At 36.4% G+C, this 13651-nt stretch overlaps 1 protein-coding gene across 8 annotated transcripts in view; it reads right to left on the reverse strand.

Annotated features, from left to right (window-relative positions):
• ZNF521 (zinc finger protein 521) overlaps positions 1-13651 on the reverse strand; it is a 378383-nt gene that overhangs the window by 32072 nt on the left and 332660 nt on the right. The window lies entirely within an intron of this gene.

The following is a 13651-nucleotide window of genomic DNA, read 5'->3' on the forward strand; positions in this document are numbered from 1 at the left end:
TTCTATGAAAACAGCAGCTAAATTACCCCCACCCCCATTTCAGGAATGGGATGAATCTTAATGATGTTTCTATTGCTGCTGCTCCACTTTTAATTTATAATAAAAACATGCTTCTAAGGAGGCTGATGTCACTCACTCATGAAGAAAGTATCTATAAATTCAGAGGATTTTGCCCAATATAGTTATAAATACTCCCTGATAAACACTCCCTTTGGAGAACAAAATACTTGAGAGTGGTATCATTCAGGCTTTTGGCAAAGTAGAGACATACCCCTCACTTCATCACACTTGCTTTCTTTCATTTTTATCTTTTATTTATTTTATTGTCAATTTTTGTTTAATGTTTGTGAGTTTCCCAGAGTCATTGTGAGTAGGCAGCAAGGGTAGGTTCCTCCTGGTCTGAACCATTAGTGACCCACTGGTGACATGAAGATGGTGTCATGGATCCAGTTTGGTTTCTGCTGGTCGGTGTGCGCCATCTTTTTCAGTGATTGGATGGCTTCCCCTCATCCTCTGGTTTGAAAAAAGCCTTCTCATTTGCCACCGGTTTAATACCAACCTTTCTTCTTTTGGCCGAAGCACAGCTGAGCAGCTCCTCAGCTGTGTTTCAGGCTGAAACCACCTTATGAGCAGGCACGGAAGTGAATTTGCACAAGGGAATGTGCACAAAATGTCATGATGAGAACCAGTTGCATCATCATCATCATCATCATTCTATTCACAAAAAAACAGTAATACACAGCAAACGAGGTTGATATGCTAGATTTTGTATCGCAATATCACAAGTCAAACATTTCCCAAGCATCTAAGACTGTGTTTGTTTGTTGTTTGTTGTTGTTATTGTCATTATCCCAATTGTATCACAGCAGTCAGCTGTTTCACCGGATTTGGCACTGATTACTAGACGAGCCCTACCCAGGGGCCTAGGACATCATAATGTATTTTCAAAGTATACGTGCAGAACCAAGCAGTGTGGTTGTGATTTTGTTGATTTTTGAGCTGTTTTACATGTAATTCCAGTGCTTTGGGGACAGCACCTACTGTCTAATCACCAGTGGAATCCAATCACCATTGGAATCACCACTACTGGTCTGTGCCATAACTGTTGAATTTTGATTTTTAAGTCCTTAAGTCCTTAAGTATTTTGTGATTTTTTTTGTGTTCCTTTTCATTGACCTTGCTATCACCTGGTACTACGATGTTGATGCTAATCACCTTGTTTTTCTTAACCACCATGATGTCTGGTGTATTATGCACCAGTACCTTGTCTGTTTGTATACGAAAATCCCACAAAATCTTGACCATCTGATTTTCAGCGACTTTTTCAGGCTTGTGTTCACACCAGTTTGTAACGGTATGGATATTACAGTTTTTGCATAAATTCCAGTGGATCATTTGTGTAACAGGGTTGTGCCATAATTTGTAATCAGTCTGTGCGATTTTCTTGCAGCAGCTGAACACATAGTCCACAATTTCATCAGCTTCCTTGCACAATCTGCATTTAGCATCATTTGAGGATTTATCAATTTTTGCCCTTATGGCATTTGTGCGAACCACGTTTTTTCACTGTCCACTTTGTCTTCTATTTTTTTCCAGAAATTGGCCATATAATGCTTTATTTTGCCAATTCTCCATTGTTGATTTTATCACATTTTTTCTGTATTCTTTTTCCGTCTGTTGGATCTTCAATAGATTTTTGTTCTGTACTTCAATTAATAAATGTTCTTGACTTTATTTCAAATAATCTGCCAGTGCATGCTTTTCTTCTTCTCAGCTCAAGGCAGATGTAGATATTTGATGGTATTAGAGTATCATTGCAGAATGTAAATTGTTTCAAGTAAAGTTGCCTTTTGCAATTGGCTGATTGTGAATTTTTCAGTACTGATTATTATTATTATTATTATTATTGTTGTTATTATTATTATTATTATTATTATTATTATTATTATTATTATTTGGATTTGTATGCCGCCCCTCTCCGTATTCATGTTCAAGTGGTGCTCCAATTGTTTTGGGGTTGTACCAGGGGTTACATTCAGCAGATTCCGGAGAACCAGTAGTGGAAATTTTGAGTAGTTCAGAGAATTGACAAATACAGTGATACCTCGTCTTACAAACTCCTCTTCATACAAACTTTTCGAGATACAAACCCGGGGTTTAAGATTTTTTTGCCTCTTCTTCCAAACTGTTTTCACCTTACAAACCCAAGACGCCGTGACTGGGATGCCCCGCCTCCGGACTTCTGTTGTCAGCAAAGCGCCCGTTTTTGCACTGCTGGGATTCCCCTGAGGCTCCCCTCCATGGGAAACCCCACCTCTGGACTTCTGTGTTTTTGCGAAACTGCAGGGGAATCCCAGCAGTGCAAAAATGGGCACCTCGCTGGCAACGGAAGTCCGGAGGTGGGGTTTCCCGGTGAGGGGAGCCTCACCGAAATTGCAGCATCACAAAAACATGGAAGTCCGGAGGTGGGATTTCGAGAACTTCCGTGTTTTTGTGATGCTGCAATTTTGCTGAGGTTCCCTCACTGGGAAACCCAATCTGGGATTCCCCTGCAGCATCACAAAACACAGAAGTCCGGAGGTGGGGTTTCCCATGGAGGGGAGCCTCAGGGGAATCCCAGCAGCCGCTCCGAGTCTCCGGAGAGGGGCGGCATACAAATCTAATAAATAATAATAATAATAATAATAATAATAATAATAATAATAATAATAATAAAACGGGCGCTTCGGCTGGCAAAAGGGGTGAGTTTTGGGCTTGCACGCATTAATCACTTTTCCATTGATCCCTTTGGGAAACATTGTTTCGTCTTACAAACTTTTCACCTTTACCTCGTCCCAGAACCAATTAAGTTCGTAAGATGAGGTATCACTGTACCACCAGTGGCTGACCCCAGAGGGGTTGGAGATGTAGATTTTGCAATATCCTTCCCTTGAGTGGGATGGGAATGGAGATTTTCAAGTATCCTTCCCCTGCTATGCCCATAGAACTAGCAGGTGAAAATTTTGAATCTCACCCCTGAATTGTACCAACACATTTATTATTGTTATGTATTATTGTTGATAGGGGCCTGATGGCTCAACAGTTAAAGGCATTGAGCTTATTAGCAGGAAAGTTAACAGCCTAGGTTAAAGACCCAAATGCAGTGTGATGGAATGAGCTCCTGTTATTTGCCCAGCTCCTGAAAACCTTGTGGTTCAAAACCTTGCAAATTCAAATAGATAGATACCACTTCAGTGGGAATGTAACAGGTTTTGTGTGCCTTAGCATATAATCATATAGTTTGTATGTTTTGGAGGATTCAAGATCCTAACGTTTTCTTATGCTTGTTTTGAACTGAAATAAACTTTTACATTTGAAGTGGCACATAATAAACATACTTTTCTTTATTAAGTCTGAGTTATCTTATAGTCTGGAAATACTACATTTCAGATAATGTATCCGCTTAGCTAAGTGAATTCCTCTGCTTAATTGCACAGCAAACAAGAATGTATATTTTATAATTGGCCTATTTTAGCAGTTTTGAATTTTACTACAGAGGAGACATGTAAATTGGATATCTTGTCGCCGTGCCCGACTAAGGCTTTTGGGGGCTGAAAGGATATAACTTTCCGTACTATTTCTGTGATTAAACAAAATAAAATCTTTTCTTCCACCATTGTGGGTCTCCCATTTCAAATCCATTTAAAGAAAATTGTGCCTTTTTAACTTAACAGTAAACTATCCTTAATAAGCTGGGGGGGGGGGAAATAATTCAGAGAAGTCATCTTCCCAATTTTCCAAACAACTATTTTGGAAAAGAATTTTGAAGAGCCGTTAGTATAGGGTAAAATCTTCTTTCAGTTTTTTGAACTTCATCCTCTCTAGCAGGTTGGATTTCAATTTCTGTAATTTCAAGTCAAAAGACGGACCCTAGAGCTTCTTTCACTGATAATTTAATTAAGATAATGTAATTAGTGAAAAAGAATGAATGTGGCCAGGACTGTCCTCAGTCTCATGGAAAGTTCAAGATTCTTGGGCTACTGCTCAACACATTATTATAATTGCTTCTAAATGTCAGAAAAATACAAAACAATCTTACATTAAAGTGCTTCCATCATTAAGGTTATCCATGAAGGAGTTAGAATTGGATTAGCAGAAAGGGAGAGAGACGGAACTAGTCCAAAGTATTTCTGGCTTTTAAAAATAGCAGTAATTTATTTTCAACTCTTGATCAGATGAACAATAATGTAATGTAAGGACAACTTCTAGTTACAAGAGAATTGACTAACAATAAGTTGTTGAATGGAGCTTATGCCACCCACCAGTAGTCATATATTGGTAAGCAAAGCAAAGACGATTTCAAAAACATATTCATATGTGAAGCAGCTTTTTCAGTGCCATAATTATTTTTTTCCCGACATACCATTTAAAAAAAAAACCTCACTAATTACTTATGTGAAGAAAGGCATGATTAACTTAATGATTTTCATGATACAAATTCCCTTTGGCAGAAACAGCTAAATAATAATAATAATAATAATAATAATAATAATAATAATAATAACAACAACAACAACAACAACAACAACAACAACTACCATTTACCAGTGGCAAAGAACTGGTGGGATCCTAAGCCTGAAAAAGTGGTCAAAAATGAGCAAGCAAAACTACTGTGGGACTTCCGACTTCAGACTGACCGAATTCTGAAGCATAACACACCAGACATTGTGATCGTGGAGAAAAAGAAAGTATGGATCATCGACATCACAATCCCAGGAGACAGCAGAATTGAGGAGAAGCAGCTAGCGAAATTAGTGAAATACGAAGATCTAAAAATCGAGCTGCAATGACTCTGGCATAAACCCGTGAAAGTGGTCCCAGTGGTACTTGGCACGCTGGGCGCAGTACCAAAGGATCTCAGCGGACATTCGAAAACCATTGGAATTGACAAAATCTCCATCTGTCAATTGCAAAAGGCCGCTTTACTGGGATTGGCAAACATAATTCACCGCTACATCACGCAGTCCTAGGTGCTTGGGAAGCGCCCGACTGGTGATGAAATACGAAATCCAGCATAGTGATCTCGTTTGCTGTGTTGTACTGATATAATAATAATAATAATAATAATAATAATAATAATAATAATAATTCATTAGATTTGTATGCCGCCCCTCTCCGAAGACTCAGGGCGGCTCACAACAACAATAAACAATATACAAATCCAATAATTAAAAACTAAAGCTAAAACCCCACTATCATTTAAAAACAGTCAATACCACCCAATCATACCACACATAATTCTTACTAGTCAACAAGGGAATACATCAATTACCCCATGCCTGGCGACATAGGTAGGTTTTCAGAGTCTTGCTTTGTGTCTTTGTTGGTAGTGACTGAATTTAAAGTGCAACGTGAAATAGCTATAGCCGTAAAGTGCAACTTGGAATAGCTATAGCCGTAACGGTAAACCTATGACACGTGTGCCACAGGTGGCACCCAGCATCCTCTCTGTGGGCACATGAGCCATCACCTAGTTCAGCTCCACCACGTATGTGTGTGCACCTCCCACCAGCCAGCTGATCATTGGGTTTCTGCTGTGCATGCATGGGTTTGTGTGCATGCAGGGAGATGCATAGGGGACGGGGCATTTTGGGAGTTTGGGTGTGCCTTGGCTACAGTCTGGAAAAGGTTAGCCATCACTGAGCTATATACTGCGTGGGTCCCTTATCCTTGGGCTTTAGCCCACTACCAGGTTCTTGTCTGTTCAAAACCAGACAGTGCTAGCGATGGGCAAGCGTGTACACAAAGCTCCGCTTGTACAGCATTGGGCCCTTGCCCTCCCCTATGAAGCTCCACTTGGAGATGGAGGTCATCTGTGCCCACACCAATGAAGCTGTGCATGTGTATGCATGCCTGTAACTCACCCCCCACCACACACACACTGGGCCACCAAGGTTGAAAGGATGGAGATCACTGGTATATTGGAATAATGACATTATTAACTCCATAGAATATGAACTGACCTTCAGGTATACTTGTGTTTTGGACTACAAATTCAAACCCCACTGCCCATGTATTAATTTATCAGAAATCCTATTTATTTTTTGCAGAATATAATGGTTATTATACCTTATCCTTCAACTGGTTTCACTAATTAGCATTCGTATTTGCAGTTGCTGTGGGAAATACAATCCTCAATGGTGATAACATTTTTCTACTTTAAAACTAATCTTTCATGGTGTAGAGATACTAAACTGATCATTAAGAAATGGGAAGATTATATTCATTTTGATGAACACACATACATATATATTCATGCATACATACGTACATATATACACACAGAAACTATTTTCTACTATGTAATAAGTAGTAAAATTGTTACAAAATCATGAGAAGTTGAAATGAGAACATAAACCCCCAAACCCTCAAGTGAGAAAATGAACTTGCAGCTTTTTAATGTACAGTGAAGGGCACTCTCTAAATTGGTTTGTGGAATAATTACAAACATAAAATAAATGATTTAAGTTGGAAATTTTAGGGTTTTTAAAAATAAAAATTGACAAATAAAATACTTCACTATGACTCCTCACATATTTATCTTATTGGAATACTTTAAAACAAATACTGGAACAGTTAAACGATATTCCCAACTATGAATGAATGAGAAGAAAGTTGATAATGCTAGATATAAATTATGTCTTGAAGACAGTACATAGTTAATCAGTATAACAGAATCTTTTATTACTAAGTTGAGGAATACAGTTTGAGTGACAAGGTCTGTATGAATTTGGTGGACTTAAATCTTTCCTTCTGAACATCTCAACTGAACATTTGCCATAATGCAAACTATTTTGATTTTCTGGCACTCTTTTTTTTTTGTTTTTTTTAAGAAAACCTATAAGCCATTATAAAATGTAAATCTGCTGTAATGACTGTCTCATATTTCCTCTCAATATTATGCATAAAAGTTCATTCATTTCAGCCATAATGGAAAACATTTTCCTCCCTTGAAAAGTAGGCTAAAAATATAATAACATAAACAAAAGTTTCCCTTTACAGTACAGTGTACAGCACAGTGATTTTTACAAAAGCACACGTACATTGACTGCTATCTGTGCAATTACTTACTGAATATTATCCAGATTACAAAATGACATGTGACGCTGATTTTTTCCAAAGTATAGGGAAATTAAATGACATAACATCTAAACAATATTTAGAGCCTTTGAAGAAAAGAAGGGTTACTTTATACCTGATTACAACTGTCCCTGTAGGGAGAAAAATATTTCAATTGTCTATGTCGACATAGCCAAGCTATTTAATCATTTTACATACTTTTTGGTACTATGAGAATGTAGCTGTGACAAGTCTGATGTAGTGTATTTTACAAAGAGCTATAAATATTCATGGACTAATGAACCACCTACCCACTGGGAGTGATTACATTTGAATAGGCCAATCAAAGACAGGTTGAGTTCACACACTCTAGACCAGGAAGTTTCTTTTTCAGGAAAGAATTACCTTATGAAAGACTAATATAGCTGTAAAATCCTTCAGTCCCCAGGGGAGAAAAGTAGCAGTAGAAGGAATCTAAAGCATTCTTTTCTTAAGCATTAAAATTTTAAAATATGATTTAAAAGAAAAAAATAGTACAAAGAAGAAATATTTCTCCAAATCTATTTCTTTCATACCAAACTACATTTTAACTATTGGGGGAAATGGAAACAAGGACAGCTAGGAAGATAGCACATCACTATCCCCAGTAGAGGCAGCACCAAACCATCTTTGGCTAAACTTGAAAAAGTTAAATAAGTTTGGATGTAGTTGATCCTGGATAGGAGACCACCAAAAATTGAAGGCCTACAGAAAGGGAAAGAGACAGTAGCAAATACAGTGGTACCTCTACCTACAAACGCTTCTACTTATGAACTTTTCTAGATAAGAATCAAGTGTTCAAGATTTTTTTGCCTCTTCTCAAGAACCATTTTCCACTTACAAACCCGAGCCTCCGAAACTGTAACCAGAAAAGGCAGGGAGAAGCCTCCGTTGGCCCCTCTAGGAATCTCCTGGGGGAAACAGGGCTGGAAAAGGCAGGGAGAAGCCTATGTGGGCCCCTCTAGGAATTTCCTGGGAGGAAACAGGGCCAGAAAAGGTGGGCAGAAGCCTCCATGGGGCCTCTCTAGGAATCCCCTGGGAGGAAACAGGGCCTCCACCCTCCCTGTGGTTTCCCCAACCGTACGTATTATTTGCTTTTACATTGATTCCTATGGGAAAAATTGCTGCTTCTTACAAACTTTTCTACTTAAGAACCTGGTAACGGAACGAATTAAGTTCATAAGTAGAGGTACCATTGCACTTTCTCTAGTATTGCCAGCTGTCCATATATTGTCACCAGGAATTAAGTGAAACTTAGAAGAAGCTTCAAACACACACAAACACATACACTTTTTTCCTATCTCTAAATTCAGTTTCAGTAATTGAAGAGGTTTTGAGCAGATTCATGATCTGCAAACCTCACTATTTTACGGTTTTTAATCTCCTGAATCACAGATGGAAGAAATCACCTTGATAGGGTGAAATCACAAAACCATATTTGTTAAAAAGGAAGTAGCCAATCTGACATTCCAGTTCCCATAATCCTTTACTGTGGCTTGTCCCTTAATGTCAGCTGGCATTAGTGTCAAATTTTAATCTAAAACATCTCTAGGACACAAGGTCATTGGCCCCTGAATTAACAGCAAGAATGTTCTACATGCAAACTCCAATTTGATTATTTAATTGTATAGCAACGAGGCCAGAATTTAGTCAACCTCGTGACTTCTGATAAAATAAGGCTACTTATTATGTGAAACCATTTCCCTTTAGATGACTGAGATTAATTAGAATTCATATAGGCTTTCTTTTAAATATTTTTTTTCAAAAGATAGGCTTGACCTAATGTGCAGTTGCAGCTGAATTTCAGGGACTGAAAAACAATGGCAGTTATTTTTTTCATAGGTCCCAGAGATCAAGCACTGCCAACTTTAATTCTTTATTTTACTTAAATTAAACACTCTTGGCCTTTTCCCCTTAAGAATATATTCTTCACATTTAATCTGCTTCAGTTGAGAGTCCCCAGTCCTTATGTTATTTATCAATAATTGTTAAGGAATATTGTGGTCAGTACTCTTGATTTCAACTCCATTATAATCTACCGTATTTTGTTAAGAACAGACTGCAAACTTTTGTAGTGTTAAGTTTTAAAATTAAATGCAAACAGCTTCCAATCTAATGAGTGGCAGCTCAACAGCAATAGTATTGTAAATGGCAGCACACTTGAAATGTCACTCCAATTGTTTAGGGGTGTTTTTTTGTAAACTTAGAACAGATTTTATATCAAAATTGCATAAAGAATGCAATACAGCAATAAAACAGGCATGACAGGTACCTTCCGTCTACTTATTGTAGTAACTAAGCCATACTGGTAGTTTTCTTAGCAATCTCTAATTTAATAAACCACAATTTCTTGGGATCATATACTGAGATTTTAAACAAAGTTTTAGACACTAAAAACACTAATATCAAACAAAGCAAACCACATTACAAATTAGTATATAGTGTGTGAAACATAGCGCTGTTTTCTATAATATGGATTTTCTTCTAAATTTTCTTTATTTTTTGCCAAATAAAACAATTGAAAATTGTGGGCTAACAAATGAACAAAGTATTTGATAAACCTAAACAGCTGTTTCTGTTTTTTGTACGCTCTTGGATATTTTCAAAACAGAAGTTTCAATAAAACCTCTAAATTCTATTATTAGCAACATATTACTGAGTTAAAAGAATCTTTTCAATCTCATGCAACCCCTATTAGGCCTAACTTGCATTAATAATGGTGAGGGATAATGGGAATTGCAGTTCAATAATATATGGAGAGGCCAAATATTGCTTACATCCAATTTAGTGCACATTTCTCCTAAACTAACCTGTTGGTTTTTACTTGTAAATCTGGCCTTTACAAGACCTTTTGTTGTACTGTATCACTTTACTGAAGAGTTTTAAATTATCATTCTCTGCATTTTCTAATTTTTGAAAAGTAATTATATCTTTTCTTTACCATAAAAGATAAACTATTCTTTCAGAAGTTTTATTCAGTATTGGATAAGTGTTACATTTATTCCCAACAGATGGGAATACACACAAATTTATACTTCTATTTAAGCCAAAGCAGCTGAAATTGTATAGCATTTTCTTTTATAGCATATAGTCTTTTTTGTTATGAAATTTTGTTCCTTTCTTCTAAAAATGCACACTGCATGTCACAAGCCAGGGCTATGAACACACAGCTACAATTTTGACTTTTTAAAGCTCCTTTCTTTGCTAGAATAATTATTAACAGTAACCATGTGCTGCATTAACATCACTAAAATTTGACTGCAATGGTTTCACAAAGGCTATCATTTTATGATAAAATGTAAACTAGTTTCATAGATCTTGTACATAATCCCAGTTTGCAATGCTAACCTATATTGGTTTATTTGGCCTTCACAGGAATTCTAGTCAGCTCAGTTCAGTGTTTCACTAAATTACAGATAAAACTGCACCTATCAGTAAGTGAAGTGATATACACAAAACATTTTGAACCGTAGACCATCTGTTGGGAATAAATTTTGAGAGGGGAGGGAAAAAAAAACTCTTGAGAAACTATATACAAATTAGTCCCTGCTAAGCTTGTGCTAAAACTCCTTTCATTTAAAAGTCACTATTGCACTGAATTCTTTTCCAAGGACAATGGCTGTTTGGAGGCACACATTAATGAACAAAAACATTATCAGCCATTTTTATAGCACAATCTAGTGCCAGTTTCCAATACACATTTTCCACTGGAAGAAAAGTGAGTGGTATTAAGATTATGTGTGTTTTATCATTTACATTTATAGCATAAGCATGTGCCACAAGGACCTTTAGAATCAACTGCAGGTGAAGTGGGAAGCCACATTGCTAATTTTGTTGAAGCTGGTTTTTCTTGGCTAGTTCAAAAGCTATAGAAAATAGTTGTTTGAATAAATATCATTCAATTGATAATAATCCAATTTAGTGTATTTTATTATTTTTCATCAAGGTAAATGTGATACAATAACAATTTTAAATGCTTAGATTCATCAATATATTATAATGTGTAAATTATGAATGTGTAAGTTTCAACATGTTATCTCATTTGGTACATTCATCTTATTTTTTTAAAAAAGTGCTGCATTACTATTTCTAGATTCTTGAATCTAAAAAAGCAGTTCAATAATTTTAGATATGCAATTTTCTTAATTTTCAGTAGGTGAAAATATAATTTTTTTCTTAGCAAATCCATAGTTGCTATGTAGTAATAATTACACTTTAAAAAAAAACACCAACATCCTATCTTCACATAATAATCTTTAGACTTTCTTCCATTCCATTTCTCTCTGGTGTAATCTCTATAGTATCCCACTGAAAGCAGAATGTGGGTTTACAACAAAATAGCACTGACTCAACATTATTACTTTTAATGAAGGACAAAGCTTTTTTCTAGGTTCAAGAAAAAGACTGCGAAATAAGATGAAATCCTGATAAGAAGAATTCTATCAGAAATATTCAAGCTATGGGAATTGCTATGAAACTAATAGAACTACTGAGTAACACAATAATTAAGACACTATTTTTAAGTCTTTCTCAACTTTTAATATTTTATTATATAGCTAGCAAAAGTATTACTATAGTTTAGTTCTACACCTCCAGGAAATTTTTGATCCAACTAACTTACACATGAAATGCTTTAAGCTGGATGTGTGAATGCACTGCACTTGTCTTTACCATCAAATAAATATAATTGATACAGTAAGAAGCTGGAACAAAGTAATCTTATGTATACCGGAACAGAACAAATTTAGAGACTATGAAAGTAGTCAGTTAGTCATTGTGTCAAGGCAAAATTAAAATTAGGGCTTGTATCAATAAAATCACAACTCTGTTACAATGCATATTGTACCTTCTTCCTGCTACTACTGAGAATAAAGGCTAACTAAGGAACAAATCAATGTATTTGTATTAAATTCTATATTCTTTGTCCCTGTGATGACCCTTCTAGCAGTTCAGGCCCCAAATTTGGTTCTTTTTCTGTTCTATCCAGTAGTCTTTTCCTTCTTCATATGCCATAATGTGCAGAGTTAGTGAGGAACATTAGCTGGTGCCACCCATGTCCTCCTGGAGCAAAGATGTCAGTCCACCCATTTTAAAAGCAGCACTTTAAATGTTTCTGATGCAAGTCACTCCTGTGCTTTCCAAATTCCTGCCACTCTCTTATGACTGTATCTAACTAGTTACATCTAAATGTTACATGATACCAACTGCTTGTAGGATGTGGAATTATTTGTGGGTGTGAGCAATTAGAGATTTTATCCTGCTACTACGAAGAATATATTAGCTTTCAAAGTATTGTGTTCAGGACTCTAGAAATTCATACAATGAAATTTAGAATACGTGAAACAAATGGTGCTTGTTTCAAGTGATTTCATGGATGGGATCAAGATATTAGCAACTTCAACTGCTCTCCAGGGAGCACTTTGTTGTATCAAAAAATGTCACTTGGAGAAGTCAACAGTATTTTAAATGACAAAGTAATCACACGGTCATTTGGTTGTCCAAAAAAAATTTTTTTTTTAAAGAAAAGATGGTAGGTATCTGGTGAAACAGTTAAATCTTGTGAGACCCTGTTAACTTGGATTCTTGTGTAACCTCATGAGATTGTGGCATTCTCATCTGCAATTTTCCAGATGTTGCTATTTTGGGATTAACAGACACTATCCATGTCCCCTGCAGATAGTTTGGCACCTATGGATGTAGCATTACTAATTCTTTTTCTATGAAATGAGTAAAGGCTTTTTTGTTTCTGATTTACAGCTGTTATTTAAATTTGATACATGCACAGCAGTTGCTTCTTTATGAGACTAAAAACCTATAGCTTTCCAACCATCCTTATTGGAGAAGGGAAATGGAAATGAACTATCCAGATTTTCCAAATCTACACTATAGGATGGATGTAGAAAATGTTCCATGCACAAACCATTCTAGGCACAGAGCAGCTGGCTTTGGGAAGTTTTTTTTTACCCAAACCAAAACATGCATATTTCAGATGATACCGTCTGTGTATGGCATGAAAAAGCCAAGATAAGGATTTTTGTCAGTGACAGCACGTGTATACTTCAGTCTTGGCAATAGTTTTGTGGGGAGGCAATAGTGGGAGGAAAGGAAAGCTGAAAGCAAGATCAGAAAGTGGGCAGGGCATTGCCAGACCACGCAGAGGACGTGTAAAAGCACTCTAGGATCCTTATGAGTATTGTTCAAGCCGAAACTCTATTGCAACCAAAATGTTTCAGGTTTTGTTTCTGTCAAACAGCAACTGATCAGAAAAGAGTTTGGTAGAACTTCCAAAACGCAATGATTTGTTTGGGGGTTAAAAAACACAAAAAGTATTTTCCAATTTATATACCTCCTTTATATGCTTTAACGTTCTTGGAAACAACTTGAAAAGGTTGACTTTGTGGTCTGGCTACCCATATTTTTTTCTTCTGAGCCATCTTTCCTTACCCCTATTCTCAGGAAGCATCATAGAACGTCACAGAAACCAATACATCGAAGCAATTTAGCTAATCATTAG

Source organism: Erythrolamprus reginae, chromosome 3 (genome assembly GCF_031021105.1).
Source record: "Erythrolamprus reginae isolate rEryReg1 chromosome 3, rEryReg1.hap1, whole genome shotgun sequence".
Taxonomy (NCBI): Eukaryota; Metazoa; Chordata; class Lepidosauria; order Squamata; family Dipsadidae; genus Erythrolamprus; species Erythrolamprus reginae.